General features: G+C 48.1%; 1 protein-coding gene and 1 long non-coding RNA gene across 4 annotated transcripts in view; one reads left to right on the top strand and one right to left on the bottom strand.

Annotated features, from left to right (window-relative positions):
- The first annotated feature begins 614 nt into the window (after positions 1 to 614).
- FAT1 (FAT atypical cadherin 1) overlaps positions 615 to 9,391 on the top strand; it is a 121,717-nt gene continuing 112,940 nt past the window's right edge. The window contains exon 1 of one of the 3 annotated variants that reach the window (XM_061177477.1): positions 615 to 955. The gene's annotated coding sequence lies outside the window, so the exon portion shown is untranslated. Of the gene's footprint in view, positions 956 to 3,468; positions 3,704 to 4,154; positions 4,241 to 9,391 lie in introns of those variants that run through there. The other 2 variants (XM_061177476.1, XM_061177478.1) reach the window with 2 other exon arrangements.
- Positions 1,407 to 3,384, bottom strand: LOC133081381 (uncharacterized). Its single transcript, XR_009698800.1, has 3 exons — positions 3,202 to 3,384; positions 2,726 to 2,996; positions 1,407 to 1,778 (listed from the first exon to the last, which is right to left on the bottom strand). It is a non-coding gene; the product is annotated as an uncharacterized LOC133081381 (long non-coding RNA).

Here is a 9,391-nt window from a genome sequence, read left to right as displayed (position 1 = left end):
AGAGTACGGTCTAAAAACGTAGGCGCTTTTGGAGAGGATTTGAACATTAAAATATGGCTCCGTGATTTTCAACAGAAAGACCGCAAACAGCGCTAGAGCATGAGAAGTATTTAAACTAGATCACATCCTAAAGTTGGAGGGCTACAAAGTACAAGTCGTCCAGGCTAGTCCGCAGAGACTGTTCGTGCTTCCGCCCTGCAACAACCCGGCAGGCGACACGTCGCGACGAATTTCAGCTGCAGAAGAGGAAGAGCATCACCTGCAGTTCGAGGCGTGGGAAACGCGGCCGGAGGGGGCTTGCGAGAAAGCCAGCCGGAGAGGTGCGCGCCGCGGGGCCGCCCCGGCGCCGAGTGCGAGGAACGCCAGCGCTCGGCGGAGGCCGGGAGACGCGGCGGGGTGGAGAGGGCCAGACGCTTCACTGTCGGGACCGCAGCGGCCGCAGAGACCGCTGCGGCAGGAGAGCCGGCCGAGCTTCCGAGCTCGCGGCCGCTACTGTCTAGGAGGCGGACCCCGCGGGAGAATCCCGTCCAGGCGGCGGGGCTGGGGGCTAGGCGGGGCGCTGACGTCACCTCCCCTCCCCCACCCCCTCCAGGCGGGAGGGAGTGGGGAAAGAGGCAGTGATCCGCCGCAGCTCCCGGCCGCAACTCCTAAACTCGGCGGCTCGCTGCCCGGACAAGTCCTGACAAACTTGGTTTCTCTTCGGCCCTCTCTCTAGCCCTCGCGCACTCTCATTTCGCCTCCTTTTGCTGCTCAAGCTTCCCCCAGGACGGAAGCCTCCGGAGATGCGGCCACCTGGGCGGCGCGGGAGGATCGCACTCTCGTTGGCGACATGCTGAAGATCGGAGGGAAGCAAAGTTGGTACTTCATACACGGCTTGTAACAAATATCCAAATCGCGTGGCGATTACGGAGCTGCCGGGACTTTAAAGCAGAGCACCGAGGACTCGGCTGGACGGGTGAGTTCTTTCTTGAGTGCAAGTCTTTCCGTATTTAAGTTTAAACGTTAATGAAATTGCGTGGGGTGTTTGACTAGTACAGGGAAGCGTGTGCATCCTACAGGCTTTCCGCTCGGCGAGCTGCACACCCGCCCTGGCTGTGCTTGACTCGGGAATGAAAGATCAGTACGCATAGGTTTTGGAATTCATAAAATACTTACAAAGCACTGTTCAAAAGAACTTGAAAAGCTATGCTGTTTGTGCATTATTTCGAATGTAACTTATTATAGAAATGGTGCCCAGGGAGGGCGCATTGGGTGCCGCGTGATCTGCAGTGGCGCAGCGCCCTCTAGTCCGGACACCCGGCAAAGCGCGCGCTCCCTGCGGGGTTCCGCACGGACCGCGAACTTGGACCTGCCGGGCGCTCTTGGGACGTGGACGTGACGTCCGTCGCCGTCACCCTAGCCTTCACTTACCACCCACTCCGGCCCATTCTATATCTAATATACAAATCCCAGCTTGGGTGGACTTGATGCAGAGGCAGTGCTGGCGGAAAGCTTTTTTTGTTTTCGGGAACCCATCCCCCTCATTTTCTAGAGCCTTTGGGTACTGGGTTAGGGAGGATCGACTATTGAGAGGACAAACGTGGAGCTTGTACTACATTTCTTCTTCATGTGAAGGTAATTAGCTGGTAGCAAAAAGGCACCTCTGTTTCGTTCCGTTGGGGCTAAAGGATCAGTAAAAACGTGGCAGCACCGGACTCTGAAATCTCCATCTCTGGCTCTCGGCTGTTCCTCTGGCGACGAAGTGCAACTTCTTTCAGGCAATTAGGTTTTCAGTGGACCTGGCAAACCGGGATTCCCAAACAGATGTTTTAGTCCAAGTAAGCATTATTAGTTATTAGTGAATGGTAATTTTCTCCAGGAATTCTTTTGTGTCATTTAAAAAATCTTGTGATTTTACGTTATGGGATGGTGTCTTTCTACCTTTTACTGTTCTTCTCCTCCCCCGTCCCCCGCATCCCGCCCCAACAAACTGTTGGCGTTCGTGTGTGATTGTGTTTTGTTTAGAGTTAGAATTCGGCAAGGGGCACAAACGAGTTGAGCTTGGAGACCAGGTAACCAACTTTCGAGGTGTTCCATGTATGAAACTGACCTGTAACTCCAGGAGCGCTTTGCCGTGGCGAAGTGTTTGAATGATGATGTTTGCTGGGTGTGTGAATTTGTGTGTATTCTAAATAACGCTCAGGGAATACACCACATACTCTTAGTGCTACGAATCAGCACACTCATTCTGCAGGCATTATTTTTCCTTCCCAGCCATGACCTTCTAGACACATTTCCCCCCCCAAATCACCTTCTTTGAGATGGCGTAAGAGGAGACTGCATTAACTTTGAAATAAGAAAATTCTCTCTTTAACCCTAGACTCCCTCACCCCCATTTGCCTCGTAGATACTCCAGCAGCCCCCTCCACCGGTTCCAGGGAAATCATCTCTCTTTGTCCTCACAGCGTTAACGTATTCGAGCTGCACAAACTTTCCGAGGTCAAGTCCGCCCTCTTCTCCGGGCTGTTTCCCAACGCCCGGGAGCACTCCGGGCTGCGCTGAGCCGGCGCCTGGAGCTCTGCCCGCGCTGAGGACCGGCTCACAGCCCCGCGATTCCCGGACTGCGAGCTCGGGTGTGGGGGGAGTTCCCCGAGTGGGCTGTCTGGACGCCCGGGGTTTCCCCTACTCCCTGCGGAACTTGTAGTTTCACGTTAGACTGCGTTCACAGCCTGCGGGGTGTACTTACCGCGTGGGAAAGCGCTCGAGACGGCACCGCTGCCTTTTGTCCCGCAGACCTGGGAGTCCGGGGTGTCCGCCGGCGGAGGCGGGAGTTGGGGTTCGTAACCACGGCTGGGGAGGTTCCGGGGTCTAACCAGCTCTGCGCAAAGAGGTCGCGAAGGAAGCGTTTTCACTTTCCCGGGATTTTAGTGTAGATTGAAAAAGGAAGTAGGTTCCAATCTAACTGCATTCCTTTTGAGACCTTTTGGAAGATTTTATTCCACCAAGCAATTGCAGACCTACAACCAAGGCATTCAAATTCAGATTTAGGAATTCCCTGAAGGTTCTCGTGAATCTAAAGGGGGAGGCGTGGGAAGCTTTTTCTTTAGTCCTTAGCTCTTTTTCTTTTTTTTTTTTTTTAGCTAAGTTAATGTTCCCCCTTTCCTAGCAGGGAGCATTCCCTGTTAATTACCTGCACAAATCTGTGTGCTGGCCATAACTAACCTCGGCACTAGAGTGAGCCCCAATCTGTTCTTCGCGGTGTCGCTAGGTCATCCTGGGCACTCGCTGGTCTCCTGGAAAGGAGTTGGCTGCTGTAGCTGCTGGGAGATCCCTGACCCTTGGCGGGGCGTCGTAGCCCGGACCCCGCGGACTGGGAGTCCGGCTGCCAGGGAAAGTCGGGTCGAGTTTCTGCGCGGGAGGAAAGAGCGCCGGCGCGAGCGGGCGTGGCTGCGAGCGGAGGGATATATCCCGCGCCGGGTGCGTGAGGCGCCGGGTGCGTGAGACGCCGGGGCTGCCCCGGCCGGGTTTGGAGTGGAGCTCGCGGGCGGCGGGGCGCTGCCTCCAAGGGGGGCGCGAGGAAAGCGAGGGCGGGCCGCAGATAGTATGCGGCTCTGCGGAGCCAGTGAGGCCCCGGGCCGACCCGGACCCCGCTCGGGGGCGCGCTGAGGCGGCGAGGTGCGCGCCCCCGAGAGCGCCGCCGCCGCCGCTTCGGGCTAACTTTGCTGTAAGTTTGAAGGAAACCAGTTGGGGCTTGAGGGCGGTGGGCGAGTGGCGCAGTGGCGCGCTCGGTGCCATTGCGCGGCCGGGCCGAAGCCGTATGTGCCCGCGGGACGAGCAACTTGCTGCTGCCGGGTGGCGGGCTTCCGGCTCGTTGGGAGCTTGCCCCTCACTGTCCAGCCCAGGACCGAGCGTCCCCCGGCGCTCTGGGGACGGGATGGAAAGAAAGAGACCCGCCGGACGGTGGTGGTGCCGTGGCGCCTGCCCACTTGGAAAGTTCAGGGCAGGCCCTGGATTCGGGTGGGTGGGGGGAGGCGGATGGGCGGGAGCGGATAAGACGCGACGTGACCGGAATGGTAATTACCGACCCGACTGCTGCTGCGAGCGGGCGGCGGCCCCTGCTGCACCGGCTCTGGCCCCGGAGCCATTGCTGGAAATCAAAGCGGCAGCCGCGGCGCGGGGTTCCCGGCGGCCTCGGGGCGAGAACTTCCGCCTCGCCCGGAGCTCGGAAACTTCACACGCGCGTTCCACTTTCTTCTCTCCGGTAACTCGCGTGCCTGTTAAAGACTTACCTGATCTCGCTCCGCGGCTAATTTCTTGCGATTTGTGAGATATTCACAGCGTAGGTGTGATGAAAGGAGAGGCCAACTGCTAAGGGATGGGATCTTTGAAATGGAGTCACCGAGTTCTTTTAGATGTTTTGTGCCCTGAAGGAGTGCTGCCCTGAGGTTTGAGTTGTAACTGGTTGAATGTAGTTAAGCATAGGAGAGATTGATAAATATCGGGGCTAAACATTTGCAACTGTGCTATCCGTTTGTTTCTTTTTTTGGAAGAGAAACTTGTAAGATCTTTTTTTAAAGAAACTTCTAAGATCTTTTTTTTAAAAGAGATTCTGGTTCTTCAGTGCTTTTTCTTTCTCTAAGTGCTTTTCTCTAGGAGGATAACTTTCTCTTGTCTCTAAGAATTTTTTTGTTCCCACTGATGTGAATTGCGGGGCTTTGAAAACAAGGACGCAATTGTATGCGTTAGGAAAGTAAACTCATAAATATTTTCTGTGCAGTTAGAGGTTTTTTTTTTCTTCATGTGTCTGAACTATGATTTCATTAAATAGCTTTTGTTAAGCAACTCCTATTTACAGTGACTGAAATCGGAAAAGATTTAAAAGGCAAATGATCTTCAGTTATTTATATATCTTTCACAAAAGCAGATTCTTGAGGCGTCATACATTCAGAGATAGGTTTCAATAGTTTAAGATAGCTGCACGTGTTAAAACTAGGTGATGGTGATGTTTTTTTCATATTACGCTTAGCGTTGTGGTTATCCAGCACATCCAGTTACTGCAGTTACTCATAAAGTGTGTTTCTCCAGGTATATAGGTTAATTCTGATGTTTGGCTTTGTGTTTTAGGACAGCTCTCTGGTTCCACAAGTGGAATTATTATCCCCCCTTCTTTACTATATACTTAAGCTTTAAGATGGGTGTAAACGTACTTAAAACATTACATAATTTTTAAAAACAACAATGAATATAACTCAATTATGTCAAACATGGCATTTAACACGTTCATAGTAGGGTTTGATTTGAATAAAGTGTGCATTTGTGTACCCATTACTTGAAAAATGAATATCTTAAATGAACCAAATTCTTTGTCACTCTGAAAGGAAGTGAAATTCTTAGAGGACTTCATAAAATCTTTCAGGCCACCTGCATATCTGTTCATTTGTATCTCTTAATTAGTCACTAGAAGTACACCTAGTGGGTGTGCACCATGTTAGTAGACCATTTAAATCCATGTTATGGTCAGGTGCCAAAAGAAGAATCTAAAAATTATATGCAAACTACTACTGTTTTCCTCCCCCTGATCCCATGCCTTCCTAGTGTATGTCTTTAGACTTAGCTCTCGAGTCGTCTCCAAAGTAGTCATTTCTTAGAATGCTAGAAGTGAAAGGGATGTTACAGATTATTTTAACTCCCTTAACAAGTCTACTGCCACCTGTTTTCCACCCAAGTTTTGCTGTTTTTACATAGAATCAGTAAGCTAAATCAAATTTAATGCATTATTGTTGCATTAAAAGTTGTCTCCGTGGCCTAATTTGTGGCCTAAAGGACCTGATTTAATAGCAGGAAGCCATAAGGCCAGGTGTCTGTTTAATCTTTATGAGTGGGAAACTGCAGTAGGTAAGCTTTCTTTTGACCAAATTATATAGTTGATGAAGCCAAACTGTGTCTTTTTGTCTCATCTAATTGTTTAATTTGCAAGTGTTAGTTTGTCCTTAGGCACTGGTAAGGAGTTTTTGAAATGAGCGATGCAGGTAATTCATTTAACCAAGATCAGAAAGTTGCGTTTTTTCTCTCCTCATGTCTGGGAGGAACTTTTTATTTCAAAAATGTATTCAATCAGATGAGGAATCTGTATATTTCACATAATAAAGTTTTTTTAAAAAATGATCTTTCTTTTCCTTAAGTCCCAGATTTAAATATATTGCAAAAATTCTTGCTTAATTCCAAAGGTTTATTATGTATGTGGAGATAACTCTATAATTAAATGTCTTCTATAGACCACTTAGGAAAATCGGTAATTATTTAATTCTTATCTTCATAGAATATTCAAGCATAATGCTTCATAGTAAGCTCTGCAGTAGGGACACTGATCTGGCATCGCCTGTAGCCAATTTGGAAGCATTTTGAGGTGGTTGATGACCTCTTTCTGAGCTGCTGGAAATTAGAGCCTTCTGCAGGGCACCCGTCAGCAGCGTTGTTACTGGCCTAGTGGTTGCACCTGGATTCTCTGTTAAGTTTACAACGATGGATGTATTGTTCTCCCATGTTATCCCTCCTTATCCCCCGCCCCCTCCCACCCTTCAGTCCTGCCTTCCATTCTCCATTGCTAATCCTCATCCGTCTGTCCATTCATGCACCCAACAACTGTGGATCTCCTCTGTGCCAAACACTGGGCCAGATCCAATAAACAGTGGTGAGCAAATCAGGGTTCCTGCTCTCAAGGAGCTTACAGTCCGGCAGGGGAGAAGGACAAGTAAACAGTTATCTCCAGTGTGGTAAGAGAGATCCATCTGGGTCAGGGTAGTTCATCATAGCACCTCAGTGAGCTAGGTTGATATTAGGATAGGGTGAGGTCTGAGGGAAGCGTGAATCAGGAGGCAATGATTCACGGAGAGGAAATACACGTAAAGCAAGTTGTAGAAACCCTTGGTTGTGACTTGATTTGTGGTTTGATGAATGGTGAGAAATCTTTTGGAAAAGGGTTGGTTGGTTTATCATCAGTGTTTCTTTAATCCTTCTTTCACGTGGCTTATGGCTTGCCTTTTTTTCTTTGCGTAGGGAAAACAGAAAATCTATGACCTGGGCTCACCTTGGCTTATAAAAATAGAAAAGATAACTTTTATGGAGGTTAAGAAGAGAGGAAAGAAAGAAATGTTGAAGAGAAAGGTGAAAATAATGAAACTGTGTGTGATGAGTAAAGGGCAGGAAAAAATTAAATTGCCATGTTTTCGTCGTCTTTTCGAAGAGAAAGGTGGCGATGCTGCAAGTTTAGAGCCTCCGCCACTAGGTGGTGTCATGGGCTCAGGACAGCTTGGTGGTTTCAAGCCTGTGGGAAGGACACCTTTTTGGTTTGAAATAGAAGTAATGTGGGAGATTAAATTGGGAAAGTAGGTAGAGGTCAGATTGTCAGAGATCTTTAATACAAGATTAAGAAGGATTTACTTAATCCGAAGGATAAGGGGAAACACTGAATATTTCAAACTATGGGGTGACATTACAAAGAAGTTTTAATGAGACTAATTTCATTGCAGTATGTAGGCTAAATAGTATGGGGGCAAGAAAGCAGGAATACCAAAAGGCGGTTCACATGCTGTGCCTGAACAAATACAAATATGAACCAAGTGGCAGCAGCAGAAATGGAAGAGGAACAGTTTTGAGATATTGAGAAATAAAAAGTCAAGTCAGATGACTTTTAAGATATGGAGGTTTGACAGTTAAGATAAAAAGTCATAGAAATCCTGAATTTCTGGAGTGTGTGTGTGTGTGTGTGTGTGTGTGTACAAAGAGAGAGAGAAAAAGGAGGTGGGGAAAGAATGTGTATCTGTGGAGGGTAGGAAGCTGTAAAGATTTTAGTCCAGTCTCTAGTTTTTCAAATAAAGAAATGGAATCCAAGGATTAATTAACTTCCTTGAAGTCATATAGATGATTAGTGACAAAGCCTGGGCTAGATCACAGGTTTTATGACTTCCAGCTGCTTTTTTATTTGATTTCTTAGATTGCAAACTTGGTGATTTGGGAAGTGGCGAAACTCTTCAAGGACGTAGGAAATTACTATGTATTTTCAGTGGAATAGCTATTGTTTTGCAGTGGGAAGTGGGTGAAGACACTGTATAACTTAAGTCGGAAGGTATCTCGAGGGGGTGTTCCATGGCCCTTGATGGAGGTTAGGGTGGAATGCAGGCTACTGCGGTGATCCTTTATGATAAGGGCAGAGGGGATGATGTCTTTAAGGGTAACAATATGTGTGTGTGTGAAAGGAGTTGAAAGAAATTTGTAGTGACAAACTGGAAGGTGAAAGAGTTGGTGTAGCATATAAAAGGGTATTGGAGAGAATCAGGAAAGTTTAGTGTTGTCCATCCTTTACACATTCTGTATGCATCACCTCTTTGTTTTAGGCAGTTTGTGACAGTATGAAGGACACATATGGGGGAGGAGGGTGAGTAGTGTCAAATGGGAGATTGTCAGGGAGGCTGAGTACAGAGAAAAGGGCATTAATTTTGACATTCGCCTTTGACACCAGAAGAAGCTGCTTCTGTTGCCTGGGTGGATCTGAGGTCGCATGGAACAGTTGAGGGTAGAAACAGTGTCTTTAGTGGAGGGAGTTCTAAGGAAGTCAAGGTAGCACGGAGAAACTACTTTTTTCAAACTCTTTGCAAACATAAGAAAGAGAGAAATAGGCTGTTAGCTTGAAGGAAGTGCAGGTTTGAATGAAGGTTATTTTCAGTGGGAAAGAACCTATGTGTATTTGTGGACTGCTGAAGGCAGCTGCAGCGGCGGCAGCGAGGGGGCACTTGAGTGTGAGGGATGATTTAGGGAAGAGCTGCAGGAGAGGCAGAGTTTTATGGCATCAAGTGTGTCTTTATTTGTAGCTTGGGTGGGTCGCATCTCTTCGGAGATGTGGGAGGAAGAGAGAGGAGGGGAAGAGAACATTTTAAGGAGAGGAAGTGGGGGGAGTCTCTACCACGACTTCCACTTACTTACTATACATGGAACGTTCACTTTCCTGATCCCGTATTTAGTGAAAGGCCGAGGTTTGTACCTAAATACAAAAGGGAGCATCATAATTTGATCCATAATGAAAACTGTACTAATTTGGGAGTGGAAGAGTGACCAGTGTTAATGACTGCCAAAACATCATTTAAATGATTGCTGTTTGCAGAGAAAAATATATTAGGTGAAATGCTCTTATATCACAAGAGGGTAAACAGTCTGTTTATTGAGCTTCTCTGTGGGCAAAGTTTGCCCTGGAGTGTGGGTGAGGAGAAAGTGGTTGGCGGGATGGGTCATAACGGAGAGTGGTCATGTTTTGGAGCGCTGAAAGAGGAGAGACTAGCGTAGGGATGCCTAGTCTAGCCAGAAATGTACACACAGCCCTTGTTCGTTGGTCTTGTCTTTTATGTCACAATAAAACAAC

The sequence above is a fragment of the Eubalaena glacialis genome, chromosome 20 (assembly GCF_028564815.1).
Source record: "Eubalaena glacialis isolate mEubGla1 chromosome 20, mEubGla1.1.hap2.+ XY, whole genome shotgun sequence".
NCBI lineage: Eukaryota > Metazoa > Chordata > Mammalia > Artiodactyla > Balaenidae > Eubalaena > Eubalaena glacialis.
Note: the sequence above shows the minus strand (reverse complement) of the source record. Positions and strands in the feature narration are given on the sequence as shown.